Genomic DNA, 9761 nt, shown 5'->3' with positions numbered 1-9761 from the left:
ATTAATGTATATTAAATGGTCTCTAATGTGCTGGTTTTGTGGCGTTTAATATTAATTTTGTTACGTCATTGTGCTAAATAACTCTCGTTGTGTTAATCGGTGTACTTGGAGTAGTGTTGGATATATGTCGGTGAAAATGGTGAGGCTTCTGCTTTGCTAAACTGCTGAGTAGCGTTGTGGAAATGTTTGTTGTCTGAATATGCACAGGTTGTTCAGCGTGCCTTGTGTGTTATTATACTTGGTAATGCTTATTGAATATTGATGCTGGATATTAAGTGTTTTGGGTGAACTATGTCAGACTCCAATGGTTTAAAATTTGTTTGGTTATGCTTTGTTGCGACGAAACTCATTGTTGAGCCGTTGTTAAGAAAAGTAATATTGTGAGAGCATGATTGGTTTATTATTTCATTATTAGAATGTTGTTTATGTTGTGGAAGCATGTTGAATTGTATTTGTGAGTTGAAAGATGCAGGGGTAATGGCTTAAGAAAGTATATAGTAAGACTCTGGTGAGAGTTGGATTCTTGGAGGAAATGAATGAGTGAGTGTCAGAGCCTCGGGTATAAATGGTCGGGGGCTGATACGTCACTAATTGAGTATCGAGGCCTCGGGTAAAAATGGTCGACGGTCGATACGAGGAGTCCTTTGGAAGGAAGGCTATTGAGGCCTTGGGTAAAAATGGTTAAGGGCCAATAGATGGTGAAGTCGTCGGTGCCTCGGGTAAAAATGGTCGAGGGCCGATGCAGCATTGTCGGGGCTCTGGGTAAAAATGGTCAGGGGTCGACTCTACTCGATGGAGTTAACTGTGGAAGGCTAGGATAGCTGTGATAAGCGTAGAGGTACCTGAGATGTTAGGGAGACTAGAGGTTGGTAGTTAACGTGTTCCTGGTTGTGGTTGTCACCAAATTTTATGGAATGTGACTGGGCGTTTATGCTGAACGCACGCGCTAAGCGTGGTAACAATTATATAGATGCAAGCGCACACCTGTCAGAGTAATATAAAATGGATGGAGTATCCAAGTATCGATCCTCAAGGACTTCTAAACAATTTCCAAACTCTGAAGTTTTAAAGAATAGTGAATGTTGAAATGAGTGATTCTTGCAAATGGGAAGTGGTCACAAATAATGGTTTTGGATTTGGGATTTGGACTTATAATAAAAAAACCTAGCCCGAATTACTTTAAGTTAGCCATCAAAGAATCAAGGACATGCTAAGGACAATATGCATTTTACTTTAGAAACCAACGACTACGCTTCTCACTTGACTTATGTCTAAGCAAGTTCAAAGTCCTAAGACATTCCCTAATATGTCTATTATGAGAGATATCTTAGTTTTAGGATGGAAATAGTCGCAACCTCGGGTTAAGGTCCTATGTCTAGGCTACTTAAGCAGAACCCTTATGTCTAAGGCGCTCCTCTCCTCGGTTTAACCACTCAACAATGCAAATAAGCAACCTTTTCAGTATTGACTTGTTAAGACTTACAGTGGCCTTCTCTAAATCCTAACTTTTTGGGAAAACATGTTGAGCAATGAATGGAAAGCAAAAAACACTACTTCTTAGCAACCCTTTTTAGACATAAAAGGCTAACTATCCATAACCAGGCTAGAGACGGGAATTTAGAAAGACATATTGAAGAAAATACAGCAAGTAAAATGGTTGAATGTGGAATGCATGTGTGAAAAACAAAAGCTAACTAATGGAGAGTTTTTATCGGGATTGAGAGCTTCGCCCTTCTCTTTCAAGCAAGAGTGTCACGTGCTCTTTCCTCCAAAAACACAACTCTCTTAACTGAAAATAATGTAAAGGCAAAGAGAGAATAAGCAAAGTGCTAGATTTTTATATATTTGAGTAAGTAGAAAAATGACTAAGTACAAATGGAAACAAAACAAGCTCAATAAAAGAATGTAAAGTGCTCGGGATTTAAAAACCAAAAGTAACTAATGAAAGCAACTCAAAAGTACTTAGAAAGCAACAAAGAAACACTAAAAATGATCAAGAGAAGGAAGCAAGGCTTGATCAATTTGGTGGAGAAGTTACTGGAATTTATAGCTGTGCAGAATTGGTTAGGTAGGTCTTAAAACGATGGTGAATCACCCATTTCCAACTCTTTTGACTGACCAAATCGTGCTCAAACTGATAGTGGAACACTTCTTCTACACGTATGCATCGGTTGGAACCACCAAAACGCATTGGAAGACGCGTTTCATTAAGGGCAAAGTTGGAAGAAAAACTGTTTTTCTGCAGGCACCCCACGCGCCTGGCGCCTCCCATGTAACTTTTTCGTCTTTTTGCTTCTTTTGATTAATTTGCACTCCCAAATGGTCCTAAAATGTCATAAATACAATATAAGCCATCCACAAACCATAGTATATGAATTTTGCATGAATTGGAACTCAAACGATCGAGAAAAATCCGAAACAAAGCTGAAACATAGTAAAAACAGCATCTAAAACCTTCTTTTTACGCATGTAAACAAGCGTAATCACACCCCCAAACTTATCTTTTTGCTTGTCCTCAAGCAAAACTTAGCAACTTTATGCTTTCTAACACATGGACAAGGAAAAGCAAAAGCAACCGAGATACTCAATCATAAATTGTCTCAAGGAAAAGATGTAAGAGCCTACCATTCTATTGCCTTTGTAAACTTAGTCACTATAAACCAAGTTTGAAATGATAAAAACTTTTTCTTTCAAAATCTTTTTTCTCTTCCAAAAACAGAAAACGTTTTCAAATACCCCTAAGGAATCTGCACACTCCCTCCTTACACTAAGACTTTTACATCTGAAAGACCGGCTACTAGCCCCTGAGGTTTCCACACACTAACATCGGTTTCAACCACAGCTACTCGTAGAAAGACTTTGAACTAACAGCTAGGTCATAAAACGACGACAATGAGAAACACGAAGTCACTTATCACCATCTTTACTGCTATTTTCAAAGTCAACACCCAACCTAAAACTAAATGGGTGTCTACAGTAGGACTCGGGAATCATAAATACATTTTCTTTAACTCTCAATGTTTTTACCACTCTTTTCTTTCTAACACAAGTCTTTTCCCCACTCTTATTTTCTCTCAACAAGACTCTTTTTACTCTTTTGCAAAAAATTTTTCTTTTTTTTTTTTTCTGTTTTGTGTTTTTTTTTTCTTTTCAACACTTTCTCTTTTTTTTTTTTTAATAGCATTTGTTTTTCCAACTGACTCTTTTTCAAAAGAAAATAGCATGATTTTTCAAATATAAATAACACTTTATCTTTCTGAAACAACGACTCACACAACGACTGTCCCCCCCAAACTTAAGAGAGACAGTGTCCTCACTGGGAAAAGACTTTTGCATCGGATGAAAAAGGCTTAACAATAAAAAGGACAAGGACTTCCTATATAGGGGCAAAGAAAAAGCTTAAAGTTTGTAAAGATCAAAAAGACAAAAGAAAATGAGTTTATCACATAAACAAAGGAAATAGCTCCAAGCTTAGTCAGGCATAGAACAGAAAACTCAACAATCTCTTATAATCATCATCGACATGAAATCACATGCACAGCACAGATGCTTCAAAATAGGCATGTGAAAAGCTAAACTAAGGTTAAGTGAAGGCATACTTTAAGTGATCAGAAGATAAACGATACTAATTTATTCATGCTTCAACTAAGCTCAAAACATAATCAATACAAAAAAAAAACATGCGTAGTAATGCTAGAATATGCAAACTACGTCATTAACCAAAAGAAGAAAACACAAAAAATAGCAAAGAAGGAACCTCCCCTTCATGAAGTCGGAGGTTGTGGACTAGGATCAGTGTCAGTACTGGGAGATGGATGACCAAGGATAGCAGCTAGCGCTGGAGGCCATGAAGGTAAAACCGCAAAATCCAATGAAACCCTTAAGTTGTAGATATGTTGCACGACTTCTCGAACCTGAGAGTTTTCGAAATGCTGGAAAAACAGGGCAGGCGCCAGGCGCCTGCGTGATTTATTTTTTTTTCAACGTTTTCTTTTTTTCTTTTTTTTTTCAACGTTTTCACAAACATTCTCTTAATAAGAAAAACTTTATAATGAAACAAAGAGAAAATACAAGATACAAAGACTTCCTTCCTTTACTTTTGTTCTTTCAAAAACGGATAAGAAGGAAAAAACATTTTTCGCATAAATTTATTGACCTGAAAGTTGAATAGAGTTTTTTCCTCTATCCACTGGTTCTCCAAAATACGGCTTAAGTCTCTGCCCATTTACTTTAAAAACATTTCCCTTAGAGTCAACTAGATCCGCTGCCCCATATGGGTAGACTTTAAAAATTTGAAAGGGACCAGACCATCTAGACTTAAGTTTTCCAGGGAAAAGTTTCAACCTAGAGTTGAATAACAGAACCAGATCACCTTCTTGAAGATTGTTCGGCCGAAGACACCTATCATGCCACTGTTTAGTTTTTTCCTTAAACAACTTAGCATTCTCATAAGAAAAGTGCCTGTGTTCTTCTAATTCCAACAATTGTAACTTCCTCGCTTCACCTACAGCCAACAAATCAAAATTTAATTTCTTAGTAGCCCAAAATGCTTTATATTCTAGCTCAAGAGGCAAATGACATGCTTTTCCAAAGATTAGCCTATAGGGGGACATGCCGAGGGGAGTCTTAAATGCTGTCCTATATGCCCAAAGTGAATCATCAAGCTTAAAAGACCAATCCCTACGGTTAAGATTTACAGTTTTTTCTAAAATGTTTTTTATCTCCCTATTAGATATTTCGGCTAACCCATTCGACTGAGGATGATATGCTGTTGCAACCCTATGACGCACATTGTATTTAGTCAGCAACTTTTGCATAGACCTATTCACAAAATGAGCCCCCCCATCGCTTATCAGACAACGCGGGGTTCCATAACGCGTAAAAATGTGCTTTTGCAGAAAACGAATAACAACTTTGGAATCATTGGTAGCAGTTGCAATGGCTTCTATCCATTTCGAAACATAATCTACTGCTAACAATATATAAAGCTTACCATTAGAAGATGGAAATGGACCCATAAAATCTATACCCCACACATCAAATATTTCAATCTCCAGGATCGGGGTTTGAGGCATTTCGTGGCGTTTAGATATATTACCTGTCCGTTGGCATTTGTCACAAACCTGGGCAAACTTATGTGCATCTTTGAACAGAGTGGGCCAAAAGAACCCACTTTGCAAAACTTTGGCTGCGGTTTTGTGTCCTGCAAAATGTCCTCCATATGGAGACATATGACAAGCGTCTAATATCGCCTCGTGCTCTTCTTCTGCGACACACCTGCGTAAGATATTGTCAGGTCCTAGCTTATATAAAAAAGGCTCATCCCAACGATAACATCGAACTTCATTTAGAAACTTCTTTACCTGTTGCTTGTTGAACTCATAAGGAACTATTCGACTTACCAAATAATTTGCTATATCGGCATACCACGGAACTGAATCAACTCGCAAGAGTTGCTCGTCAATAAACTGTTCACGTATAACAGTTCCATCATCACAGAGCGGGGATTCCAATCTAGACAGGTGATCAGCAACTTGGTTTTCAGTACCCTTCCTGTCCCTAACTTCAATATCAAACTCTTGAAGTAACAAAATCCACCGTATCAAACGTGGTTTAGCATCTTTTTTAGCAAATAAATATTTTAAAGCAGAATGGTCAGTAAAAACAATGACTTTTGTGCCTATCAAGTAAGACCTAAACTTATCAAAGGCGAACACAACTGCTAACAGTTCCTTTTCAGTAGTAGTGTAATTGAGTTGTGCACCGGTCAGAGTCTTACTAGCATAATACACAGGATGCAAGATCTTGTTTTTACGTTGTCCTAACATAGCTCCTATTGCATAATCACTGGCATCACACATGAGCTCAAAAGGTAAATCCCAATTAGGTTCGATAATTATAGGAGCTGAACTTAGAGCAACTTTCAACATTTCAAATGATTTTAAACAGTCATCATCAAAAACAAATGGTCTATCATGTTCTAACAATTGACACAAGGGTTTAGAAATTTTAGCAAAGTCTTTTATAAAGCGGCGGTAAAATCCCCCATGCCCTAAAAAACTTCTAATCCCTTTGACATTTGTAGGAGGAGGTAGCTTTGAAATGATGTCTATCTTAGCGTGGTCTACCTCTATTCCTTGCTTGGAAATTTTGTGACCCAAAACAATACCCTCTTGTACCATGAAATGACACTTCTCCCAATTTAGGACTAGGTTTGTTTGTTCACATCTCTCCAATACTCTCTCTAAATTAACTAAACATGCGTCGAAAGAATTTCCAAAAACAGAAAAGTCATCCATAAAAACTTCTAGAATATTTTCTACCATGTCAGAGAAGATGGCCATCATACACCTCTGAAAAGTCGCGGGTGCATTGCATAGTCCAAAGGGCATTCGCCTAAAAGCGAACGTACCATACGGACACGTAAATGTTGTCTTCTCCTGGTCTTCTGGAGCAATAGTAATTTGATTATAACCCGAATATCCATCTAAAAAACAATAGAAATCCTTACCTGCCAGACGGTCGAGCATCTGGTCAATAAACGGGAGAGGAAAATGGTCTTTCTTTGTTACCTTGTTGAGTTTGCGATAATCAATGCAAACTCTCCACCCGCTCACAGTTCGGGTTGAGATGAGCTCATTCTCCTCGTTGGCCACCACGGTAATACCCCCTTTCTTTGGTACACACTGTACTGGGCTTACCCAGCTGCTGTCGGATATTGGGTATATAACACCGGCGTCAAGCCATTTGAGAATTTCTTTCCTTACAACCTCTTTCATCTTCGGGTTCAACCGCCTTTGACTCTCAATAGAGTTCTTAGCATCTTCTTCCAATAGAATTTTGTGCATGCAAAAGGCCGGGCTTATCCCTCGGATATCTGCTATCGTCCATCCAATGGCCTTTTTGTGCTTCTCCAAAATCTGCAATAAAGAATATTCATTAGTAGGTGATAAATTGGAAGCTATAATAACTGGTAAAGTGTCGTTATCCCCTAGATACGCATATTTCAAATGCGACGGCAATGGCTTCTGCTCCAACGTGGGTGGTTCCACTATGGACGGAAGTAACGACTTGCATTCTTCTTTTTGTATTTTTTTCAATAGGATTAGCCACATCTTCTGGTCCTTCTGCTATCTTATCAAGCTCTTCTTCAATCTCTGTAACTAATAAGTCATAAAACTCATCAAACATAACAGGATTCAAGCTATTTATAGCAGAGCACTCTTCAAAGTCTCCTGGTAATTTCATGGCATCTAGAACGTTAAATTTAACTTCTTCATTATTTACCCTCATTGTAATTTCTCCCTTCCTTACATTAAAAACTGTATCCCCAGTGGCTAGAAATGGTCTTCCCAAAATAATGGGAACGTCTAAGTCTGCCTCGCAATCTAGAATGATAAAGTCCGCAGGGAAAATGAATTTGTCCACCTGGACTAAAACATCTTCTATCTTTCCCTCAGGTCTTATAATAGATCTATCTGCTAGTTGGAGGGTAACCATAGTAGGTCTAGCTTCTCCTATGCCTAAAGATTTGAAAACTGATAATGGCATAAGATTAATGCTAGCGCCTAGATCACATAATGCCCTACCTAAGTTTTTTCCTCCTATGGAACATGGAATGGTAAAACTGCCAGGATCATTACATTTCATGGGTAGCGGGCTGCCTACAGCTTCACTACTACATTTTGTCATGGCTACCAGTTCATGCTCTCCTATTTTTTTCTTCCTAGAAACTATATCTTTCAAAAACTTAGCATAATTTGGCATCTGTTCTAGAGCATCTACTAATGGAATATTTATATGCAGTTGTTTTAAAATATCTAAAAATTTTCTAAACTGGGAATCATTATTTTTCTTTACTAATCTTTGTGGAAACGGGGGAGTAGGGGTAAAAGAAGGCTGTACCTTTGGAGGAACACTCGGGGTGTCCTCATTACCTTTTCTAATATTTTCTTTTTCTGGTGTTGTTGGATTTTCTGGTATCTTTACAATTGGTTCAGTGGACGGAATCTGTACATCTGTTGTTGGCATTGTTGGTCCATCATATGCCAGTCCACTCCTGAGGGTGACAGCTTTGCACTGTTCTTTCCCTTCTCGTTTTGGTAATTCAGTATGGCCTGGAAAAGAACCTTGTGGTCTATTCTTCAATTCATTGGCGAGCTGTCCCAATTGGGTCTCAAAATTCCTCATTGATGCCGCTTGGGATTGTATCACTGCGTCGGTTCGGGCCATGTACTCCTTCATCATATTCTCAAGATTTGAGTTGTTATTTTGAACTGGTGGAGTCTGTGTTCTCTGATTGTACTGCTGTTGCGGTGGTGGGATGTATTGCTGTGTAGGTGGAACATAGGGCTGCTTGTTCTGTTGGCTCTGCCCTTGATTAAAACCGCTCGAACCTCCTTGACCTCCCCATGAGAAATTAGGGTGGTGCCTCCAACCTGGGTTGTAGGTGTTCGAATATGGGTTAAAGTTCCTATTGTTCCCATGTCCTACATAAAAAACGGAAGCAGGGTTATGTGGACAATTATCATAAATATGGTTTTCACTGCAAAATGAACAAATGAGATCGTTGACTTGGCAAACAGGGGCAGAAGTGCAATAATCCGACTGCACAGGTTGTATCGGCGTGGCTAATGGATTTTTTATTCCCAATGCCATCTCTTTCAGCCTCTGGTTCATTGTAACCATCTCTTTTTGCATCGAGGTCGCAATGTCCAGAGCCAAAACTCCAGCTGGATCTTGCTTCTTTGGTGCTGCCCTAGATCTTTGTGAACACCATAGTTCGTTGTGTGAAGCTAAGTCATTTAGGATGTCAACTATCTCGTTGAATGTCTTCTTTGTAAAGGCTCCGTTGGCAGCATTGTTTAGCATCATCTTAGTAGGATGATCTAAGCCTCTAAAGAAATGTTCTATCTGGATGCATGCCGGCAAGCCATGGTTCGGACATTTCCTGATTAGTTCTTTAAATCTCTCCCACGCCTCGTGAACAGGTTCACGATCATACTGTCTAAAGGAGATGATCTCCTCTCTGATATCAGCGTGGCGAGTAGGTGGGAAGAATTTTGTTAAGAACTTCTCCACTAACGACCCCCATGTGGTGATGGATCCCGGTGGAAATGCATTGAGCCATGCTCTAGCTTGGTCCTTCAAAGAAAATGGAAAAAGTGTTAGTCTCAGAGCATCGTCTGTTATACCAGCTAATCGAAATGCATTTGCAATTTGAATGAATGATTTCAGATGATCATGTGGATCCTCATGTTCCTGCCCTCCAAAATGTCCAATTGTCTGCAACATTTGGAACATCATTGGTTTAAGCTCAAAGTTTGCGTGGGCTGGAATAGGGTTGACTATCCCTGAATCAAAGTTCTGAAAAGCCGTGGCGGCATATTCTCGCATTGCCACGTCTCTGTTGTCCGCCATCTGGATATGGTTGAATTCATCATTTCTTGCATGATCCCTCATATTACCGTTAACAGCAGGTGGATCAACCGGATCACGAGGTGGAATATCTGCCATTGATGTGCTCGTACTCTCTACCTCACTTTCAGGACTGATTTCACCTTCTCTCTCTTTTTGCTTTTCTAGTTGTTTTCGAAGTCTTTGCTCCTTTCTAGTTTTTCGAAGGGTCCGCTCAATCTCAGGGTCAAGGGGTAGAAGAAAAGATCTTGTGCTCATGCACTTTAACTTACCCTTGTGAGATAAACGACCAAAAATATAGAACAAAAACGGTGGATGGAAATTACACCCAACAACAATTCACA

General features: G+C 39.2%; 1 non-coding gene across 1 annotated transcript; it reads left to right on the top strand.

The window, feature by feature from the left end:
* Window positions 1–8929: 8929 nt before the first annotated feature.
* Window positions 8930–9036, top strand: LOC148211379 (small nucleolar RNA R71). Its single transcript, XR_015791162.1, has one exon. It is a non-coding gene; the product is annotated as a small nucleolar RNA R71 (small nucleolar RNA).
* Window positions 9037–9761: the final 725 nt, after the last annotated feature.

The sequence above is a fragment of the Momordica charantia genome, assembly GCF_013281855.1.
Source record: "Momordica charantia cultivar OHB3-1 chromosome 5 unlocalized genomic scaffold, Mcharantia_2.0 BLBB01000005.1, whole genome shotgun sequence".
Taxonomy (NCBI): Eukaryota; Viridiplantae; Streptophyta; class Magnoliopsida; order Cucurbitales; family Cucurbitaceae; genus Momordica; species Momordica charantia.
The sequence above is the reverse complement of the archived record's forward strand: the minus strand, read 5'-3'. Positions and strand labels throughout refer to the sequence as shown.